This window comes from Crotalus tigris, unplaced genomic scaffold (assembly GCF_016545835.1).
Source record: "Crotalus tigris isolate CLP2741 ecotype Arizona unplaced genomic scaffold, ASM1654583v1 scf7180000017548.2638350, whole genome shotgun sequence".
Lineage (NCBI taxonomy): Eukaryota > Metazoa > Chordata > Lepidosauria > Squamata > Viperidae > Crotalus > Crotalus tigris.
The window spans coordinates 690,713-704,658 of NW_024096466.1; the positions used below are offsets into that span (position 1 = coordinate 690,713).

General features: G+C 42.4%; 1 protein-coding gene across 3 annotated transcripts in view; it reads right to left on the reverse strand.

The window, feature by feature from the left end:
* Positions 1-13,946, reverse strand: part of BRF1 (BRF1 RNA polymerase III transcription initiation factor subunit) — a 218,245-nt gene that overhangs the window by 188,844 nt on the left and 15,455 nt on the right. The window lies entirely within an intron of this gene.

Below are 13,946 nucleotides of genomic sequence, written 5' to 3' on the forward strand. Positions count from 1 at the left end.
ATGCCCAAGTGGCCGCCCTGCAAACGTCCTCAATGGAAGCCTGCATGGCCCATGCTGCTGAGGTGGCTGCACTCCTTGTGGAGTGAGCCATGACATGCCTGGGGACCGGCAAGGCCTCCGCCTGGTATGCCCCAGTGATGCATGCCCTAATCCACCTACCGATGGTGGAGGACCTTCTGGCCTCTGGAGGATGGGTGGAAGGATATAAAAAGCGCTTCTGATTTGTTGAAATTCCGCTGTACGCGAAATGTAGTACCTTAGTGCCCAGTGTACGTCCAATGTATGCCATTGTCATTCCAGGGCATGAGTAGGGTTTGGGCAAAAGTCTGGTAGGACTATTTCCTGCGTTCCGTGAAAAAGGGAATTGACTTTTGGTATGAAGAACGGGTCTAGTCGTAAAATTACCCTGTCCTTGTGGAAGAGACACAGGTCCTTCCTCATGGAGAGAGAAGCTAACTCAGATATACGCCGAGCTGACGTGATGGCTACTAAGAATGCTACCTTGTGGGTCAGGTAGCATATGTCACATGTTTTGAGTGGTTCAAAAGGTGCCCTGGTGAGAGCTTGCAGTACTCTTGGTAGCTCCCACGATGGATATCTGTGCACGGTTGGTGGTCTAATATTTGCAGCCCCTTTGAGGAAGGCACGAATTAAGGGATGCTTACCCAGGGGTTCCCCAGGACTGGCTGAAAGAATTGTAGAGAGGGCTGCGATCTGCCTACGCAGTGTGTTTGGCACTAGGCCCCTCTCTAGACCACCTAGTAGGAATTCTAGGATGTTGGGGATTGTGATCTTTTTGAGTGGCAATCCTTGTTCAGAGCACCATGATTGGAAACTTTTCCACATGGCCTCGTAGCTACGATTTGTGGATGGGCGTCTTGAAACCTGTATAACCCTGATTACGCCCTGTGAGCAAGAACCCCTAGTTAAGATTGATCTTTCAAGTGCCAGATGGCTAGTTATAGCCATTGTGGCTCTGGGTGGGAGATCGCCCCCTGAATGAGAGATATCCTCTCCGGAGGGATCCACCACGGGTCTCTGCGAGAGAGACTTCTCAGGTCTGCGAACCAAGGCGTCCTGGGCCCATATGGGGCCACGAGAATTACCTCAGCCCGTTCCTGCAGGATCTTGCGTATTACCGCCGGAAGTAGAGGTAAGGGTGGAAATGCATATAGGAGCTCCCTTGGCCATGGACTCCGTAATGCATCTGTCTGTCCTGCTCCCCTGGACGGGAATCAGGAGAAGAAGCTAATCAGTTGGGTATTGGAAGGAGCAGCAAATAGGTCTACCTGGGGAAGACCGAAGCGGTGGCAGATCTCCCTGAATATTCTTGGGTGTAGTTGCCACTCCGAGTTGTCTATTGTTGTTCTGCTCAACAGGTCTGCCTGGACGTTTGTTTCTCCCAATATGTGGTCTGCCTTTATTGAGGCCAGATTTTGCTCCGCCCAAGCCCCCAGTAGGAGTGCCTCGGACGATATGGAACGGGAGTGAGTGCCTCCCTGACGGTTTATGTGGGCTTTGGCCTTCACGTTGTCTGTTAGGACTAGTACGTGACGGCGTGTTAGGCTGTCCTGGAAATGTTTTAACGCTAGGTGGATGGCTCGGAGTTCGAGCCAGTTTGTGTTGTGTCAGAGGTCCGCTGTTCACCAGTGGCCCTGTGTCCACTTGGTCCCCAGGTGAGCTCCCCAACCGAAAGGCTTGCATCGGTTGTGATTACTATTCTGTCTGGTTCCCTGAATAGTGAGCCTCTTAGAAGGGCTGGAGATAGCCACCACCTGAGAGAGTGCCGTATCCCTAGTGGTAGTTTTACCCTCCTTCAGGATGCACTGAGCTTCTGTCTTTGAAAGGGAAGCATGAACCACTGTAACTCCCTTGAGTGTAACCTTGCCCATGGAACGATTGCTATTGTTGAGATCATCTTCCCTAACAATTGGGAAAGGCAGACTAGTGTTACTGACTGACCACGATTTACCTGTTTCACTGTTTCCCTTATGCTGTTGAGGCATTCCTGGGATAGGTACACCTTGCACTCCACTGTGTCTATGATAGCTCCAAGATGTAGTATCCTCGTTGTCAGGGTTAAATGGCTCTTGAGAAAGTTCACCGAGAAGCCATGATCCTGTAGTAATTTCACTACTAATTTTAGGTCCTCCCGAGCATGGCGGGCGGACGTTGATTGGATTAGAATATTGTCCAGGTAACACTGGACTTTGACCAGAATGGCCCTTAAGTGTGCTGCCAGGACCGCCAGTATCTTGGTGAACACTCTGGGTGCTGATGATAGGCCGAATGGGAGCGCCCTGTACTGGAAATGATGTCCCCTGTAAGCGAACCGTAGAAAATGGCGATGAGCCAGAGAGATTGGGATATGCAAGTATGCCTCCGTGAGGTCGATCAAGGTCAGGAAGTCCCTTTTTCTTACGCTTCCTAGGATGGAGCGCAGCGTCTGCATTTTGAATTTGCGGTATGTCAGGTAGAAATTTAGCCTTTTTAGATCCAGGATTGCTCTCCACCCCCGATGGTTTCGGGACCACGAAAAGAATGGAATAAAATCCCTGGCCTCTCTGGTCCATTGGTACCGTTTCTATGGCTCGTATGTTTATTAGATGTTGAATGGCTTCGTTCATGAGTTTTCTTTTTGTTGGGTTCACGGAACAAGGGCAGGGGCGGAAGCGGTTCGGGGGATTGGAGAAGAATTCTAGGGAGAGACCATGGCATATGGTGTCTCTGACCCTACGTCCGTGGGAGGCAAACTGGGCGAGCCTGCCCCCTATGGGAAGGTCTGAGGGAGAGTCATCTGGTACGGCGAAAGGGGCGGTTACTCCTCTGAAAGGGCCGCCTTCCTTGCGCCTGTCTATGTCTTGTGTTTTGTCTATCCATTTGTCTTTCCTGTCTATCCTGCCTAGGTTGGAAGGACTGTGATGGTTGGAAATAATTGAACCTGGTTTCTGTACGAAAGGACTGTTTCCTTCCGAAGAAACCGGGTCTACTGTCCTGTCTTTTGAGAATGTGTTTGAGGACCTTGCGCTTGTCCTTGTTCTCTATTAGGTAAGGCATCAGCGCATCCCCGAACAATTTGGTTCCCTGGTATGGGGCCTTAGCCAATTTCCATTTGGACTTGGTATCGGCCTGCCAATGCTTTAGCCAGAGGAGGCGTCTGCCCGTGATGTTTGCCGCAATTGCCCTGGCTAAAAATTTGGCCGCCTGGAATGTCACATCAGACGCATATTCCGTGGCTGCCACCATCTTGCTGAGTTTTTGTTGGGTGCGGATGTCCTCCACAGGGACTCGGCCTTGTAATTCCCAGAGCCAACAAAGCGTGGCTCTGGTGAAAAAGGAGGCGGAGGTCGCTGCCCTAGTAGCCCATGCTATTGCCTGGTGTGTTCTCCTATAGGCGGATTCACCCTTTCGGTCTTCGGCTTTAAGAGCCTCTGAAAAATCCCCTGATATGGCTGTGTCCGATACCAGGGGCCCTATGGGTTCGTTCACCGCTGGTACTCCAATGTTCCATCCAGCTCCCTGGCTACATTGAATAGCCTCTTGTCCGTGTTGCTGGGAAGGGGGAGAGAGGCAAGTGATGACCACTGTTTCTTTATTGTGTTTAGGAACAGGGTTGGACATGGTATGCGGTGTTGAGTGGTTGGTGGGTTCGGCCTCCATATCGACTGTGATGGGTTCCGCTGAAGTCCCCTGACCAAGGTGGGCTGTGGATTCTGCCTTACGCAGTATGGTGACAAAAAGAGAGGGGTTAAAAAGGCCGTTAAAGGATGGCACCTCAGTTGAGTTGTCCTCCTCTTCGGACATTTGAATCTTCTGTGATGTATCTGGTTGGTCCAGGTAAGAATCCTCGGAGATCGAAGAGTCTGAGGGAGAAGAGGGTTCCAGCCGGTCCTCTGCTTCCTCCCGGTGCCCCGATTTATGACCTAGCAGCTTCGGCTTGGTGGTCTGGGCCCTGGTCTCAAGTGCGCGGTCAACCACCTGCGCTATTAAGACCGCCAGTAGGTCCCCGTCAGAGCCGGTGGGGTAGTAATTACCTGCGCCCCTGCTGATGCTCGGGTTAATGTGGTCTCCGAAGGTCCCTGTGTCCTACGTGGTGAGGGTGACCGGGAAAAGGATGAGGACTCACCTGTCCCCCCTCGTGCTGGAGACTGAGATGAATCCCCAGTAGACCAAACGCCCTGTGGGGATGGTGAGACCCCCAGGGGTAGCTCGGGAACTATCCCCCCATTTTGACACTTTTCTATTCTGGCCCTTTTCTGAGCTCTACTGAATTCTTTTTCCAGGGCTTGGTGTCTTCTGACTGCCTGTTTGTCTGCCTTCTTTGATGACTTTTTGGCAGCCTTGATTTTAGAGGCTGTTAAGACTTCAGAGCTCTCTGAACTGGGTGCTGCTGAAGTTGAAGGCAAGGCTCCAGTGGAGGGAATGATGGCTTCCTCCATTCTCCACTAGCGCAGAGTCACGATAGGGCAACCCCGGTAGTAGGAGAGCGTCTACACTGAGTAAGGACAGGTGCACTACAGAGGATGCCTGGAACCCAGAAACAGACCTTGTGATTGGTCTGAAAAAATTGCAGTACGCGGATAAGGGCAGGCACACTAATGGGGATGCCTGTAATCCGTTCTAGACTGCAGTGGTTAAGGGCAGGCACACGACTGGGGATGCCTGGAACTCACCACTAAAAACTCCAGAAACATACGGGCCACTAATGGGGAGCCCGAGGTCCGGATGGAGCCAAAGACATCCTAATTTAGTTGGCTGTGCAACCACACTTAGCTTATTTTATGCAATGGAGACACCAAGACTTGGAATAAGAAGCTATGAAAAACGATGTCTAAAAGAGTACAAGATAAAAATGCTTAGAAGTCTAAGCAGTCTTATTGTTCAAGTACCCTTTCCTGTGGACCGACAAGGGAGCTTTAGAAATATTGAGCTCCCAGTCCTGTGTGCCGGGGAGAGGATCCTGGCCACGCGTGTGCAATTGCCTGCTGCGCACGCTCAGAGGCACTCAGTATACAAAAAAATGTCCGCCGCTGGCTCAAGGCTACTGCGCATGCGCTAAAAAAGGCTGCCGCGCCTGCGCAGAGACCTCCTCTCTTTGTTTGAGCCACGTGCGTCGGAAACAAGGGGCCGCGCGTGCGCTGAGCTGCCCCGGTAATGGCAGCTCGTTTAAAACCTGGAGAATGCCTGGCTGTTTAAAACGGCGGCGTTTCGCCTCCAGCTGACTTGTGCCGCCTGATAATGCTTCCGCGCAACTTCCCTCCTCGCATGCGCCCCCCCACCCATCAACCATTTCCACGGAGCTGAGCAGCTGCTGCTATTAAGGACTGAGCTTAAAAGCCGCAGCTCAGCCGATCAGCTTGTTTCCCCCCCCCCTTTTTTTTTAAAGGCTGTCGGCGTGGGTAAGTGGAGGGTTGGGGGTTTGGGCTGGGGAGGGGTTCTAAGGGGATCCCTCCCTTTAGAGCGAGGGTGAATATCCCTCTGGAATTAAGAATCTCAAATCTGTAATTTGTAGAATTTTAAGATAATTTAGTCCATTAATCCAATTTTAATTTAAATTAACCTAAACTCTGAAAGATAATCCACCAATGGAAGAAAACTATACCTGCCTAGGAGCCAAAGTTGAAACGTCTGAATCCTGGGCGAGATCAGTCAAGACTGGGAATCTCGTGGTCCAGGACGGGCGTGGCAACTTTGGCTGACTGATCTGATTGGGCAGGAATACAGTCTCAACCCATTGGTGGATTATCCATCTCCAGTGCTGGAGAACAGAGTCTGAAACAGAGTTATAAATTGAATAAGCATCTCAAGCAAGACCTAGTTGTCACAAAAATAAAGGAAGGAAAGGCACATTCAGAATTGCAAGATACTGTTACTGTGATTTTATAATAAAACTAATATTAGTATGCTTGACTTTGGTTTCCTAGTCTCTTCTATATTAAACGGCTCACACATATTCGGCACAAAGCAATGCATTTGGAAAACACTGAGTTTTTCACTCATCTTGAAGCAAAATCCAAAGTGCCCCATATTGCAGAATAGATAGTATAATAATCAACAGAACAGTGTAGGAATGCCTATGCGGTTTTTTTGCTAGAGGTATTAAGTTAGTGCTCCAAACAATATAACAGCTTGGTCAATTCCACTGATGATATCACCTGTAACAGTTAATTTCTATTCTTGGACAAATGAATCTAAGTATTTAAATTGCTCCACTTGCTCTAGTAGAATTAATATCTAAGTAACCAGAGTTCTGCTCCCCAGCTATTTTGGATTCTAACACCCTATAAGTCATAATTTGCATGACTAGTGGTCAGGAATTATAGTTGTAGATCACAATATATCGAGGCCACTAGGTTGCTTATCCTATAATTAAAATTTATTCAGGAACTATAGCTCAGCAACAGGAACATGCAGAGTTAATATTTTATAAAATATTCATAAATATATGAAATTTAAGATCACATAAAACACACAGTTCCCTCAAGGGTATTTATACTGCTGTTAACATATTTTAAATACAGTTTCAACCAAACCCCATTTACCACTAAATTTGACAATACAGAGGCTACACATCTAATTCTCCACAGGGAAAAAAGCTTTTATTATAATAACATAAAAAACTGCTTTATGATTTCCTAGCACTGATTTCATGCATAATACAAGAAACGAGCACCAATCATGATCAATTCATATGTAAGAAATAAACTGTAAAATTAGGATTTCTATGATATACAGGTAGTTCTGTAACCAAACCTGGAATTATGATTGTACGTTATAGTTGTTGTAGAGCAGATCACCATGTGATTTAACTCAACTTTACGACTATATCCTGGTTCTGCTAGATCAGTGATGGCGAACCTTTAAAAGACTGAGTGCCCAAATTGCAACCCAAAACCCACTTACGCATCGTCGAGTGCCGGGTGGACATGGCCCATTTGCTGGGTGTGGCCCATTGGGTGGACATGGCCCATTGGGTGGGCGTGGCTGCAATGATAACGGTGGGACTAGAAAAAGTTAAATCAATCAATTCCAATTTTGCAAGATCTTTTTTTTCCTGCGAGAAGTTGAAATTGACTGATTAAACCTTTTTTTTTTTGCACACGGTGGCCGCCTCTGGCACCCGTGCCATAGGTTCGCCACCACTGTGCTAGATGTAGTCATTTTAAGCAAGCACATGGCTCATTAAATGGATGAATGAAAAGAACTGCCTGCTGAAAAGATGCAGGTAATTCCCCTCCATGCACAGAAGGGAACTGTAGCACTAAGCTGGAAAAAAGAAGCTTGGATCTTTGTAATGCAAATGTCTTTTCTCAGCCCAGGGCTGCAGTTCCCCTCCTGCTGGAGAGACTCTGCCCCAGCATTTTTGCTCTCAAAAAGGCCGGCAAAAAAAGTCCCTCACAAGGGAATAATATGAAAGTAGGTAGTAAGGTAGAGGTTGATGAGATCCATGATTCTGGATATTCTAATCTTAGTACATTTTGATTAGGCCAGGTATGTTGTGTAGTACAACTGCCATGGATTCTTTCACTAGTTCTGGGTCTACAGATGTCAAGAGTGCTGTGACATTGAATGAAACAATAATATCATTTTCTTCTATTATAGGGTCTTTGATTTTCTGGAGGCAATCTAATAGGGAGTTGATAGAACATTCGCTCCCCTCTGAAAGATATCCAAGCTCTTTTCTAAGTTCTTTAGCTATATTGTGTGTTGAGGTTCCTGGAAACCATATAATTGAAGAGGTACATGGGTTAAAATTCTTTGCAGCCTTAGCAAATATACTATCAACTCCCCACATTATGCTGATCTCTGACTGTAATAAAAGTTTGAAAATAAACCTTCTTCAACATAATTAATGAGGTAAGAAAAAGCCATAATTGCCAAACTGCTCCCTGGGCAACTGCAGTCAGAGGAGACTATATTGACCAGTAACCAGGAGTCACAGGTACCCCAGGTCTCAAAAAAGGAGGAAACTGAACTGCCAGCTCCCCCAGGACATGGCTTGCGTGTAGAGAGGAAAGCAGAGCAAAGGCACTCTCTGTGAGGCTTCTCATAAGAAATGAACCTACCCTTCCAAATGAGCAACATTGGGGTTGCCTCTATTTAAGAAGAGCAGCAAGCTCAAGCCTTTGGTTGACTGTTTTTTAACCTAGATTCTGTGTGCCTTGTCTTTTGTCTTGTAACTGTAACTCTGGACCTGGACCTGCTGACAACTCTACTATGATGCTTGGACTCTTAGATTTCACTTGACTCTTGTGCCTTATGGTGGGAATTTGAACTTGCTCTCAAGGCAAGCTTACTGGACTTTGGAGACTTGGTTTCTCTTATTTCTATGTATTTCAGCATCTACCTTTCCTTTGGCACTTACTATTTCTGTGAAAACACTGTTGTAAGGTTTGTAAATCTCGGGTGTGAGAAAGAGATTTCATAGCCTAAAGCAGCACAGCATTATGTCAGGAGAGAAAAAATGAACATTTCAGAAAAATTATAATATGAATTAAAACTGCTAGTGGGTATGTTATGAGAATCAAACTGGAATACCTGATAATTTCCAGCACAAAATGTGGACAGGAAAGGGGGAGGAATATCTTTTATGGTGTTAAATTACTGACCTCTAGACATAAGTTAAAAATTACTTTTTAATTATTTTCCCTTCAAATGTCTTTCTCCTTAATCAGTATAACATAAAGATGAACTAAAACTTACAGAATGTAAAAAACAGGAAAATCATACAATCCAATTTCTAAAAGGAAAAACATCTGTTTACAGAAATTCTATCAGATGGAAGTACAGTATACAGATACACCTTGACTTACGACCACAATTAAGCTCAAAATTTCTGTTATTAAGCAAAAGTTGTTAAGTAAATTTTGCCCCATTTTATATTTCTTGCCAAAATTGTAAGTGAATCACTGTAGCTGTTAGTAACATGGCTGTTAAGTAAATCTAGATTCTGCTCTGACTTTGTTTGTCAGAAGGTTACAAAAGGTGATCACACGACCCCAGGACACTGCAGCTGTCATAAATATGAGCCAGTTGCCAAGTGGCTGAATTTTGATCATGTGACCATGGAATGCTGCAACAGTTATAACTGTGAAAAGTGGTCGTAAGTTGCTTTTTTCAGTGTCATAACTTTGAACAGTCACTAAACAAATGTTGTAAGTTGAGGACTACTGTAATGCAAGTAATAAATATAAGTGCATCCTTTCCCCAGGATATTGGTATTCTTACAAAGGCATATTTGACAAAAATTTCAGAGTGCAAACTAAATGCTGACTTTTTGATATCTTTAAAATAAGTTAATCAAACTGATCTGCCTGAGAAGACATCCCTATGAAAATGCCAGATCTCTGTGATATTACAACATCAACTAGGTTTGACAACTGAATAGATTTATTTTTTTCAGCTGTGATGTAATCAAAACAGGGGAGGGGGAGTGATTTGTGCAACTGTAATGCTTGGCAGAGTAATTGAGTATCATGACTCACTCAGCGGCCTCATACAGATGTTAAAATTAGGAAAGGAGAAAAGGCCAAACCCTGTGACACCCCACAGAGTAGGGACCAAAGGTGGGGCCTCTCCTCCCCAATCATCACAAATCGGAATCACCAACTGGAATTGTCTGGGAAAGGAACTTATAACAAATTTGACAGCAATCATCTTTGCACCTGTAGATGTATTTCTTGAGGAAGAATCATAAAGAAGTGACAGATAAACTATGGAAGAATTTATGGGTAGACAGGATGAAGTGGGAATATAAACTATGACTGATGGAGAAATATTGGAAAATGAAGAAATTAAGCATTATAAAATCGATTTTAAAGTCAGAGTGGAAACAGAAATGATAAAATCAAGAGATGAAAAGGGACTTGCGCAAAGACTTATTTCTGAATCTACAAAAGAAGGTTTCTAACTCCTTGAAACAATCTTTGAGACGGAAGACAGTAAGTCTGCATGGAGATTCAATCCTATGACAACAACATGATGGACTAAAGATTAATATTTCGAAGCAAAAATAAAGAATTCAGACTGAACTAGTTTAATCAGGGTTAAAATATAGAATATTATTACAAAAATCTGGAAACCCTTTATGGATGTTTTGCCAACATTTGGACAGAAATTACAACAATTTGGGTGTTTTGAATGGAGGCAAAGGGATGTTAAAAAGTGGTTCTTGGTTAACAACAACAATTGAGACCAGAATTTCCATCACCCAGCAATGATATTTTAAAGCACAATGTCACATGACTATATGGCTTAATGACCACAATCCTAGCAGTCCCATTTGCTGCTGTTAAATGAGAATTACAGATTGTTAAGTGAGGACCTCCTTGTGACTTCAGTTTGCATTATCTTTTAGCACTGTAAACATTTTTAGTAAAAAGTACTGTGTTTTAAAAAAAATTAAATCCCATCACCACTAGTTAACAAACTAAAAGAATAATTTAATGACAAACAAGAAATCTACCATCTTCATACTATGTATAGCAAACTGCCATGCCAGCTATATGCATATCAGATCCTCAACTACCTATGTATCTAATAATTGTATCATCCCCGTCCACAACGTGCACTAGAGGATTTGTCTTCATCCTTCAGAAAATGAATTGTTTCTAAACTATAACTTTTATGTGAAGGATACCCATTCTTCTTTAAGAACTTAATTCCCCATGACAATATAGGACCTATATTACTAGGAATGGAGATGCAAAGTTCTCATATTAATTCCTTTTTAAAAAAAAAATCAAATGCTAATAAGAAAAAAAAATTACAAAGGTGTTTTTAGAGTTCCAACCATTGTTGACTTAGCCAAAACGTGGGAAAAAATGAGGCTGCCAAATACATTGTGCACAGAAACCAAAAGGATGTCCTTACATGCCCCAATATTGTATGTGGTAATAGAAAACATTTTCAGCACCTTCACAATCTACTAGCACACTGCTTTATTGCTAGAAAAAAATTCTCAGAAACTGTGTGGCAGTGAGCCAGAAATAAGTTTGTTGCATGTTAAAAGGCTACATTCCTTTCTGTCAAATGAAAGAGATTAAACAATCAGGCACTGACAGTAAGACAGCTGCAGATTTTACCCAAAAGAGGAGCCCAATTCTCAGAGCAGTCAGGGTCAACATTTTTTCTTTCAAATGCTTTATGAAAAAAAGTTGTTCTTGTTGTTGATGATTTATAGTGTGAGGGTTTGGTGAATCAAAATCTGATTAAACCCAAAAACCCCATTCAATAATGCCATGGACTGGGCGAGCAAAAGTTGATGGAGATGAGAGAGCCAAACAACAAGGCTCCAGGATTCATTCCGGTAGGTTAGAAGCCTTTGATAGGAGTCCTGAGAAATATATTTTTGAAACAAAGGATCCTCTGTTAGGTTGCCTTTTCTTGAGGATGCCCTAAATGGCAAGAGTAATATTTCAGTGTCTGAGTACAGAACTGAAAGACAGGGGACTTTCATACCACTAGGGAAAGATTCAAAGACTCAAAATCAAAGTTTACATTCTCCATAAACATCACCCAAAGAGTTCCACAAGAAAACTTCCAATTCAACTAGACTTGTGTTAATCCAAAAAACTCCCAAATAATACCAATGTGTCCTAAAAATCTACTTTATTTTCACAAACGATAGAAATCGTAGGAAGTCAACTTAACAGACATGAAACTAGAACTAATCCATTTTGCTTCTGTCAACGATTGACATGCTTTACTATTTTTCTGTATTTTATATGATTTATTTTTAAAACCATTGCAATCATGTAACTTTCAGCAATTTACAATGGAAAATATAACACAGAAATACAATTATACAATGATAACAAATATTTAAAATTACCTTAAAACTGAAGCACATAAATAACTTCTAAAATGCTATCTTCATTCATTAAAAAGGCTCTTTGCAAGAACTCCATTTTAACCTGCTTCCAGAAGGCAAACAGCCTCACCTCTGGTGATAAAAGCTATTCTACGACACAGGAGCCTTAATGGAGAAGATCTTCTCCCAACTAAAACATATAAAGAAAAGAAGGACTAGGGATGACATGATAGCAGTATTCCAATATCTCAGGGGTTGCCCCAAAGAAGAGGGAGTCAAGCTATTCTCCAAAGTGCCTGAAGGCAGGACAAGAAGCAACAGATGGAAACTAGTCAAGAAGAGAAGCAACCTAGAACTAAGGAGAAACTCCCTGACAGAACAATTAACCAGTGGAACAGCCTGCCTCCAGAAGGGGTGAATGCTCCAACACTGGAGGTTTTTAAGAAGAGACTGGACAGCCATTTGTCCAAAATGGTGTAGGGTTTCCTGCCTGAGCAGAGGGTTGGACTCAATGACCTCCAAGGTCCCTTCCAACTTTATTATTATTATTATATTATATTATATTATATTATATTATATTATATTATATTATAATTAACTTTGGCTCTTCTGATCATTTAATAGTGGAAGATTCCCAACAGTTTTTTAATGTTTGGATTGTACCAGACTTATTAATTCTAGTTGAAGGAGGTGGTCATGCAGATAAAGTCATAAAATCAACAGTTTAAATTACTCTTAAAACAACTGACAGCTAACGCAGGACTCACAGCACAGATGTAATATATTCCAAGTATCTAGACTCTAGCACCCATTAGCAAGTGGGCTGTTGTATTTTCTGTCAACTATAGTTTCCAAATGGTATTTAAAAACAATGCCACATAGAATATGCTGTAGTAGTTCCACCAGGTAGTGATGAGTTATTGTTGCTAGGTTCTTGTTTTGATTTTAATACAGATTCAGCAATACAAATTGAAATCTGCTTTTAAAAAAATTCACAGAGGAGATGATACGAAAAATGTACTTAATAAACATGGGCGTTGCTGAATTATTAATCAAAGGTTCCTCTCACTAGTAAAAGTAATTAATGAAAAATATCTAGTTTTATGAGAGAAAAATCAAGCAAATTACCACATAGGTCTTATTAGAAGTAGTTAATGAGAACATCAATGTTATATTAGAAAAGTAAGAGGCAACAGTCTGAACAATGTATCAGCAAAGCGATTTACTGATATTAAATGCACAGTAAAATAAAATATTTGAAACAAAATTATGAATTTTAAAGCTAGCATTCATTTTCTGTAATGAGATTTTCTTTTAAATATAATACATGGCATATTCAAAATAAAAAGTATGACAATTCATTTAATAATTGCATATGAACGATGACTGGAATGTAATGTAATATAAAGTCACGTAATGGAATGGAATGGAGTGGAGTGGAATGGGATGGAATGGAATGCCTCTGAATCAGCCACATCTGATTTAAATACAAAAGTCTGACTTTCTGACTGCCTAGTCAAATACCATCTGCTTACAGCTCTAGCTTCTCAAATGTAAGAAGAGAAAGGAACTAAAGAAAAATCCTCTCCAGCCTAAATTCAACCTAACCCAATTGATTGCTTTTGTTCTTTTCTACAGCATATTGCTTGTCACTGCAAAAAGTTTGCGTAAGAAAATACCAAGCACATAGGGCCTTCTGAGCTTAAGAATAGAACCGTGCATACCATTTTAGTTTATAGTGGAAAAATGGTCTTTTATTCAAGCATTAACAGATCAACACTTACTTAGCTTTAGCACTACATTTCTAATGGGACAAACTGATGCCCTCTATGTCTTTTTTTTTCACTTTCCATTCTTCCTATTCTTTACCACATTGAATGAAGAATTAGTCCAAAACATCTGGAAGGCCTCAGACGGCCCACTCCACCACCTGGGAAAGACACTCTTATTGTGAAGCTACTGAGTGCAGCTGCCCTCTGTCAATCTGCTGTTGAAACGTTATTATTCTACTTGAATTCAAGAGATCAAGATTCATGACTCAGCTAAACTAGATCTACTGTATACTGAACTGAAAAAAAAATTGTTTCAATCCTAGAATTAAAGTACATCTGACATTTAAAACAATTTATTTGCA